This window comes from Leuresthes tenuis, unplaced genomic scaffold (assembly GCF_036924035.1).
Source record: "Leuresthes tenuis unplaced genomic scaffold, fLeuTen1.0.hap1 SCAF_1, whole genome shotgun sequence".
Lineage (NCBI taxonomy): Eukaryota > Metazoa > Chordata > Actinopteri > Atheriniformes > Atherinopsidae > Leuresthes > Leuresthes tenuis.
The window spans coordinates 4,040,352-4,050,046 of NW_027325355.1; the positions used below are offsets into that span (position 1 = coordinate 4,040,352).

General features: G+C 43.7%; 1 long non-coding RNA gene across 1 annotated transcript; it reads left to right on the forward strand.

The window, feature by feature from the left end:
• The first annotated feature begins 871 nt into the window (after positions 1–871).
• On the forward strand, positions 872–4,928 carry LOC140266129 (uncharacterized). The gene is made up of 3 exons (XR_011907163.1): positions 872–1,002; positions 1,226–1,261; positions 4,822–4,928. It is a non-coding gene; the product is annotated as an uncharacterized lncRNA (long non-coding RNA).
• The last annotated feature ends 4,767 nt before the right edge of the window (positions 4,929–9,695 follow it).

The following is a 9,695-nucleotide window of genomic DNA, read 5'->3' on the forward strand; positions in this document are numbered from 1 at the left end:
GGACAACCTGCTCCTCAGCAGTTCACCTGCATCTCAAAGAGAAGGAACTCACCTCTGAGGACAGTAATGTCCACAGTTTGGTCAGAGAAGACGGATGGTTTTAAACAAAGTTTAAAGAAAGTCTTCAGTTTATTAATCTGGAAAAAACATCCAAACGAGCACGTGGCCTCAGGCATCACATATATAACACCTACTTTGAGTCTTCACCTCAAACTCAAACTATTCACATTTTAAATCATGTGACCAAAACACCATTTTGACCCAAAAGACCAGCTTGGTCAGAAACAGACGAGACCCAAACTACTTTAGCTTCAGCACTTTCATCAGCTGAGCTAGATTCACTCCTTCTGCTCAACGTGCTGCTTATCCTTCTGAAGATAATCAGACCATTGAACAGATACTGGGCCTCACAAAAGATCAGCTGCAAATCTCAGTCCATACTGGGGCCAATCAGAACTGTTTTGGCTGCATGAGCCACACAGAATCACACAGAATGTCTGAATGTCACAGCTCACTGGTGGATGTTGAAAGTAAGAAGATAAATTGTGTTGTCATGTTATAAGTAGAATCAGATATCTAATCTGCATCAGACACAACAAGCAGATCAGTGTTGACTGTCAGCTCTGTGCATTCATATCAGCACAACTCTCCTGTTCTCCAAATGATGTAGATGTGGAAATAGTTTGATTTCCTTTTATTAAAGTATTTTACTGAAGCAGCTGATTCAATGAGCGGATTTAAGAACAGAAACAGGACGTGAGGCTTTTTTCTCGGGACTCTCAGTTCAGATACACATAAGCAGCAGAAAGCAGATATTTCTGTAACATGACAGCGTAGGTAAGTGATGGTTATAGTCAGATTAAGTGTTATCATATTGTGCTGCACTATCATCTCCGTCATACCCACTTGTGGTTTGCATTACAGGATGTTGCCGCCACATATGTTACAACATGGTCAGTCTTCAGCCAGCAGACACGATGAAGACAGCTCTGCTTGTTCTCTGTAAGTAGACAAAACAACTAATGATTATAATCAGAAACAATACTGTGACTGATGTTTGTAAAGCCAAAAGTCAGATATGAGCGGACCAGCTCTCTGATTCAGCTGAAGATTTAAATCGTGACACTTTGAGGTCTCAGTGACAGCTGATGAAGTAGAAGAAGTGTGTGACTCAGATGCATGTCTGTCACTGTGCTCACACTGTGGCTTAACTTTGATGTTTCAGTGTTGTTGAGCTCCTGCCAGACGTCTGCCAGTCATGGTAAGTTTGGACCCTTGTGTGTGTGTTTAAAGTGTCGTGTCCAGTTTAGAACTGGGCACGTGTCCGGATTACACTGTAAATATTAGTTTATTTGATACTCTTTTTGAGGAACTTTCATGCGTGCTGCCCACCTCTCATCACTTCCTGTCTGGCGGTTTGTTGCCTGCTGATGCAGTTTTTTTGCCAGTCATTTGTGGCAGACAAAAGGATCAGTTTGTTCGTTGCTTTTTTCCATCTATTGCACTTAAAACTTTGAGTGTACAGGCGGCGTATCAAGTTTATCGTTGTTTGAATGAGTTGACGACAACCCTTTAGAATTTTGTCGTACAGTATGTGCAAAAAGGCTGCCTTAATTCCGTTTCCTGTCAAGATGATCCCACACTGCTTCAATAATGTTGAGGTCCGGGCTCTCGGGAGGATTCATCCCTCCATAAGACCTGCTGCCACTGATCTTCAGTCCAGAAATGAAGACACCATGATGAGACTATTGGAAGAAGATAAAAAAAATGTCATTAAAAGGGACACAAAGTAATTACAGTAGGGTATCAGGATGGATGGGAGGGTCCACAAACAGCAGATAGTTTGGATTCTTTAAATAAACTGTCACCAACTATACACCAACCTAACAACTGGGAGGTTACAGAAACATTAGGAGAGGTCAAATCTACAGTTTGGTTCATTCAGAACAAAAATGCCACAGAAAACAGCAGCAGAATTATTTCACTTGGTCCAGATAAATTCCTTCATAACAATCAGTTAATAATTATCAAAGCCTACTGTGAGGAGAAAACCTCACAGAGCGAATACAGAGGCTTCAGCCTGAGGAGAAAACCTCACAGAGTGAATACAGAGGCTTCACCCTGAGGAGAAAACCTCACAGAGCGAATACAGAGGCTTCAGCCTGAGGAGAAAACCTCACAGAGCGAATACAGAGGCTTCAGCCTGAGGAGAAAACCTCACAGAGCGAATACAGAGGCTTCAGCCTGAGGAGAAAACCTCACAAAGTGAATACAGAGGCTTCAGCCTGAGGAGAAAACCTCACAGAGTGAATACAGAGGCTTCACCCTGAGGAGAAAACCTCACAGAGTGAATACAGAGGCTTCACCATGAGGAGAAAACCTCACAGAGTGAATACAGAGGCTTCACCATGAGGAGAAAACCTCACAGAGTGAATACAGAGGCTTCACCCTGAGGAGAAAACCTCACAGAGTGAATACAGGGGCTTCAGCCTGAGGAGAAAACCTCACAGAGCGAATACAGAGGCTTCAGCCTGAGGAGAAAACCTCACAGAGCGAATACAGAGGCTTCAGCCTGAGGAGAAAACCTCACAGAGCGAATACAGAAGCTTCACCCTGAGGAGAAAACCTCACAGAGCGAATACAGAGGCTTCACCCTGAGGAGAAAACCTCAGAGCGAATACAGAGGCTTCACCCTGAGGAGAAAACCTCACAGAGCGAATACAGAGGCTTCACCCTGAGGAGAAAGCCTCACAGAGGGAATACAGAGGCTTCACCCTGAGGAGAAAACCTCACAGAGCGAATACAGAGGCTTCACCCTGAGGAGAAAACCTCACAGAGCGAATACAGAGGCTTCACCCTGAGGAGAAAACCTCACAGAGTGAATACAGAGGCTTCACCGTGAGGAGAAAACCTCACAGAGCGAATACAGAGGCTTCAGCCTGAGGAGAAAACCTCACAGAGCGAATACAGAAGCTTCACCCTGAGGAGAAAACCTCACAGAGCGAATACAGAGGCTTCACCCTGAGGAGAAAACCTCACAGAGCGAATACAGAGGCTTCACCGTGAGGAGAAAACCTCACAGAGCGAATACAGAGGCTTCAGCCTGAGGAGAAAACCTCACAGAGCGAATACAGAAGCTTCACCCTGAGGAGAAAACCTCACAGAGCGAATACAGAGGCTTCACCCTGAGGAGAAAGCCTCACAGTGGGAATACAGAGGCTTCACCCTGAGGAGAAAACCTCACAGAGCGAATACAGAGGCTTCAGCCTGAGGAGAAAACCTCACAGAGCGAATACAGAGGCTTCACCCTGAGGAGAAAGCCTCACAGAGGGAATACAGAGGCTTCACCCTGAGGAGAAAACCTCACAGAGCGAATACAGAGGCTTCACCCTGAGGAGAAAGCCTCACAGAGGGAATACAGAGGCTTCACCCTGAGGAGAAAGCCTCACAGAGCGAATACAGAGGCTTCAGCCTGAGGAGAAAACCTCACAGAGCGAATACAGAAGCTTCACCCCGAGGAGAAAACCTCACAGAGCGAATACAGAGGCTTCACCCCGAGGAGAAAACCTCACAGAGCGAATACAGAAGCTTCACCCCGAGGAGAAAACCTCACAGAGCGAATACAGAAGCTTCACCCCGAGGAGATAACCTCACAGAGCGAATACAGAGGCTTCACCGTGAGGAGAAAACCTCACAGAGCGAATACAGAGGCTTCACCCTGAGGAGAAAGCCTCACAGAGGGAATACAGAGGCTTCACCCTGAGGAGAAAACCTCACAGAGCGAATACAGAAGCTTCACCCCGAGGAGAAAACCTCACAGAGCGAATACAGAGGCTTCACCCCGAGGAGAAAACCTCACAGAGCGAATACAGAAGCTTCACCCCGAGGAGAAAACCTCACAGAGCGAATACAGAAGCTTCACCCCGAGGAGATAACCTCACAGAGCGAATACAGAGGCTTCACCGTGAGGAGAAAACCTCACAGAGCGAATACAGAGGCTTCACCCTGAGGAGAAAGCCTCACAGAGGGAATACAGAGGCTTCACCCTGAGGAGAAAACCTCACAGAGCGAATACAGAGGCTTCACCCTGAGGAGAAAACCTCACAGAGCGAATACAGAGGCTTCACCCTGAGGAGAAAACCTCACAGAGCGAATACAGAGGCTTCACCGTGAGGAGAAAACCTCACAGAGCGAATACAGAGGCTTCAGCCTGAGGAGAAAACCTCACAGAGCGAATACAGAGGCTTCACCGTGAGGAGAAAACCTCACAGAGCGAAAACAGAGGCTTCAGCCTGAGGAGAAAACCTCACAGAGCGAATACAGAGGCTTCACCGTGAGGAGAAAACCTCACAGAGCGAATACAGAGGCTTCACCCTGAGGAGAAAACCTCACAGAGCGAATAAAGAGGCTTCACCCTGAGGAGAAAACCTCACAGAGCGAATACAGAGGCTTCACCGTGAGGAGAATGGCTTTAAATGGCTTCTAAAGAGTAATGTTTACTGATGAGGAGACAGAGGCCAGAAGCAGCCGGATGAACTCCGAATGAAATCTGCTCAGATTCATCCACAGACAAAAAAGTCCAAAAATACACTGAAAACAGCCAAAGAGTTTCTGGGTGTCGTGTTTGATATTAACCTCATGTAGCTCCATTTCAGTCCTGCAGACAGGTGAGTTTCTTTTAGTGTTTGTCAGCTCAGGCTGCACATGTTTGTCTGAAACTGTGTAAATCACACAGAGAAGTGAAGTGAGCCTTTAAAACATGCACCATCAGCAGAATACAGTGAAAGAAAAGATGGTAATCTGTCTTTTTGTCTCCGTCAGCCTCCCTGACGGTCACTCCCAGCTGGTCTCAGTATTTCGAGTATGAGGACGTCTCCATCAGCTGCGAGCAGCTCGGCCCCGGTGAATGGACAGTGTGGAGATCCACCACAAAGTGAGTTCACCAGCACAACACTCATGTCACAGCAGAGAGAGTTTGACTGCTCAGATCACAAACTCTGTGCAGTCAGACCTCACAGGCATCTGCTTTCTGACTCTGAGGATTGCTTCTTTATTGTCAGCCACGGCAACTGCCTCCTTTAGTGGTAATGGTACATGTAACAAATGTAGTCTTTTTGTAGTTTTGGAGGCAAGGCTTTCTGAATTGGAAACTCGGCTCTGCACTGTTGAAAACCACCCGATAGCGAGCCAGGCCCCTTTAGTCAGTGCGGAGCCACCTAGCGTAGCTTGCTCTGTTAGTCGTCCCCGAGCAGATCCCGAGCAGCCGGGACTTAAGAGTGGCTGGGTGACTGTCAGGAAGAGGAGTCATAGTCCTAAAGTCAAGCCCGTGGTTCACCATCAACCTGTCCACGTTTCTAATAGATTTTCCCCACTCAGCGACACACCCGCTGAGGAGAAAACCCTGGTAATTGGCAGCTCTATAGTCAGAAACGTGGCATTAGAGACACCAGCGACCATAGTCAAATGCATTCCAGGGGCCAGAGCGGGCGACATAGAATCCTATTTAAAACTGCTGGCTAAGGATAAACGTAAATACGGTAAAATAGTTATTCACGTCGGCGGTAATGACACCCGGTTACGCCAATCGGAGGTCACTAAAATTAATGTTGCATCGGTGTGTAATTTTGCCAAAACAATGTCGGACTCCGTAGTTTTCTCTGGACCCCTGCCAAATCTGACCAGTGATGACATGTTTAGCCGCATGTCCTCATTCAATCGCTGGTTGTCTAGATGGTGTCCAGCAAACAACGTGGGCTACATAGATAATTGGCAATCTTTCTGGAGAAAACCTGGTCTGATGAGGAGAGACGGCATCCATCCCACTTTGGAAGGAGCGGCTCTCATTTCTAGAAATATGGACGAATTTATTAGTCATCCAAAAACATGACATCCCAGGGTTGAGACCAGGATGCAGAGTTGTAGTCTTACACACTTCTCTGCGGCTTCCCACCTGATGCTGCCCCCCCCTCAATCAAAAAACACAAAAGGAGCAAATCCTCTTGTGCAAAAAAAATTTAAAACAAAAACTTTAACTGAACAAAAACATCAAACTATTAAATGTGGTTTGCTGAATATTAGATCTCTCCCTTTGAAGTCTCTGTTAGTGAATGATTTGATTTGTGATCATCATATTGATATATTTTGTCTTACAGAAACCTGGCTGCAGCAGGAGGATCATGTTAGTATTAATGAATCAACTCCCTCTGACTATTTAAATGTTCATGTTCCTAGAACCACAGGCAGAGGAGGAGGAGTGGCAGCTATCTTCAGATCAGGGTTACTAATCAGTCCTAGACCCAAGATTAGTTTTAGCTCTTTTGAATCTCTGATTCTCAGTTTTTCCCACCCAAAGTGGAAATCACAAAAATCTCTTGTGTTTGTTGTTGTGTATCGTCCACCTGGCCCTTATTCTGAGTTTCTGTCTGAATTCTCAGAGTTTTTATCCCAGTTAGTGCTGAGTACAGATAAAGTCATTGTAGTGGGTGACTTTAATATTCATGTAGATGTTGAAAATGACAGCCTAAATATTAACTTTAATTCTATATTAGACTCTATTGGATTTTCTCAAAGTGTTCACAGACCTACTCACTGCCTTAATCATACCCTTGACCTTGTGCTGACTTATGGCATTGAGAGTGAACAGTTAACAGTGTTCCCTCATAACCCTGTCTTGTCTGACCATTTTTTAATAACTTTTGAATTTACATTACTTGACTACACGGTTTCTGAGAAGAATTCTACATATAGAAGGTGTCTGTCAGAGAATGCTGTAACCAGATTTAAAGAGTTGATTTCATCATCCTTTTCTTCACTGCCATGTGCTGATATGACACAGGATGGCTACCTAAATTTTACTCCAGTAGAACTTGACTCTCTTGTTGACAGCACTACAGCTTCAATGCGTACAACACTGGACAATGTTGCCCCTCTGAAAAGGAAGGTAATCAGTCAGAAGAGGTTGGCTCCTTGGTATAATTCACAGCTGCGTGCGTTAAAGCAGACTGCAAGAAAGCTGGAGAGACAGTGGCGTTCCTCTAATTTAGAAGAGTCTCAATTAGTCTGGAAAGATAGTTTAATAACGTATAAGAAAGCACTTCGTAAAGCTAGAACTGCGTATTATTCATTATTGATAGAAGAGAATAAGAATAATCCCAGGTTTCTTTTCAGCACTGTTGCCAGACTGACAAAGACTCCGAGCTCTGTTGAGCCATGTATTCCTTTAACTCTCAGCAGTGATGATTTCATGAGATTCTTCATCAATAAAATTGTTTCTATCAGAGAGAAGATTAATGGAATCCTTCCCATTATTATCACTGATGTATCATCAAGTAGAGCAGCTTTAGAAGTATCTTTCGAACCTGAATTGTATTTAGACAGCTTCTGTCCAGTTGATCTTTCTGAGCTAACAACAGCAATAGTCTCTTCTAAACCATCAACTTGTATGTTAGACCCAATCCCAACCAGACTGTTCAAGGAGGTTTTCCCCTTAATTGACACTTCCATATTGGATTTGATCAATCGGTCTTTGTTGATAGGATATGTACCTCAGACTTTTAAGGTTGCTGTAATTAAACCTTTACTTAAAAAACCTACTCTTGATTCAGAAGTGTTGGCTAATTATCGACCTATATCCAATCTCCCTTTTTTGTCCAAAGTTCTTGAAAAAATAGTTGCAGTTCAACTTTGTGATCATTTACATAGAAATAATCTGTTTGAAGAGTTTCAGTCAGGATTCAGAGTGCATCATAGCACAGAAACGGCACTGGTGAAAGTTACCAATGATCTCCTGTTAGCTTCTGATAGCGGACTTGTTTCTGTGCTTGTCCTGTTGGATCTCAGTGCTGCATTTGATACGATCGATCACAGCATTCTGTTACAGAGACTTGAACATGTTATTGGGATTAAAGGAACTGCATTAGGCTGGTTTAAGTCATATTTATCTGATAGATTCCAGTTTGTTCTTGTAAATGAGGAATCTTCCTCACACGTTGGAGTAAGTCATGGAGTTCCTCAGGGTTCTGTGCTTGGACCGATTCTTTTTACTTTATACATGCTTCCATTAGGTAACATTATCAGACAGCATGGCATAAATTTCCATTGTTATGCTGATGATACTCAGCTGTACTTATCTATGAAACCAGATGAAACCTACAGGTTGGTCAGGCTACAAGCCTGTCTTAAAGACATAAAGACCTGGATGACTCAGAACTGTCTGCTTTTAAATTCAGACAAAACTGAAGTTGTTCTCTTTGGACCTGAGCGCTTCAGGGAGAAATTGTCTAGTTATATAGTTACTCTAGATGGTATTTCCTTGGCTTCTAGTTCTACAGTGAGGAACCTTGGAGTTATTTTTGACCAGAATTTATCATTTGACGCACATATAAAACTGGTTTCTAGGACTGCCTTCTTTCACCTTCGTAATATTGCCAAAATCAGGAACATCCTGTCTCAAGGTGATGCAGAGAAACTAGTTCATGCATTTGTTACTTCAAGATTGGACTACTGTAATTCCTTATTATTGGGCTGTCCCACATATTCTCTGAAAAGCCTCCAGCTGATCCAAAATGCTGCAGCCAGAGTTCTGATGAGAACTAACAGGAGAGATCATGTTTCTCCAGTTTTAGCTTCTCTTCATTGGCTCCCTGTTAAATTCAGAATAGAATTTAAGATTCTTCTCCTCACATATAAAGCTCTTACTGACCGAACTCCATCATATCTTAAAGATCTCATTGTACAATATTTTCCTAACAGAGCACTTCGCTCCCAAACTGCAGGTTTACTTGTTGTTCCCAGAGTTTCTAAAAGTAGAATGGGAGGTAGAGCCTTCAGTTATCAGGCCCCTCTCTTGTGGAATAAGCTGCCAGTAAATGTCCGGGAAGCAGACACCCTTTCCACTTTTAAGATTAGGCTTAAAACTTTTCTTTTCGATAAAGCTTATAGTTAGGGATGGCTCAGGTAATCCTGAAACATCCCATAGTTAAGCTGCTATAGGCTTAGACTGCTGGGGGACCTCATCTGTCACACCTTTCCTCACTTTGCTCTCTTTTTCCCCCTGTTTAATTTCAAAATTGATTTTATGTACATGTGACATTATTGTGGTTATTAACCTATGTTTCCCTGTTCCAACAGATATCCTTTGAATGGCGTTATGGTGTTTTTCCCCCCTCTTTTCCCTCTTTTCTGTCTTCTCAAACCCCAGCTGGTCGAGGCGGATGGCCACCCTTCCTGAGTCTGGTTCTGCCAGAGGTTTCTTCCTGTTAAAAGGGAGTCGTTCCTTTCCACAGTTGCCACAGGCACGCTCAGGACGGGAGATTGGACTGAAGACACATTTCGGTGCAATCTGTTGGTTTCCTTAGCTAGGATATTAATTTTTTTAATTAGCTCTATATGAATTAATTGGATTATGATTACAATGAATTGAATTCCAATTGGCTTGAATTGGACTATATTACTTAAGTGCCTTGAGATGACAATTGTTGTAATCTGGCGCTATATAAATAAAATTGAATTGAATTGAATTGAACTGATTTCATCTGCCTTAGGTGAGTAAATGTGTGTTGCTCATCACACACTCCTGCACTGCGCTGTGAAGATAAGGCCTCAGAAGCTTATCGACTTCCTGTTTTGTGAGCCTGACAGATGAGATCATTAAACAGCGCTAAGAGACGACGAGGCAACGCTGCCAAATCTAAAGT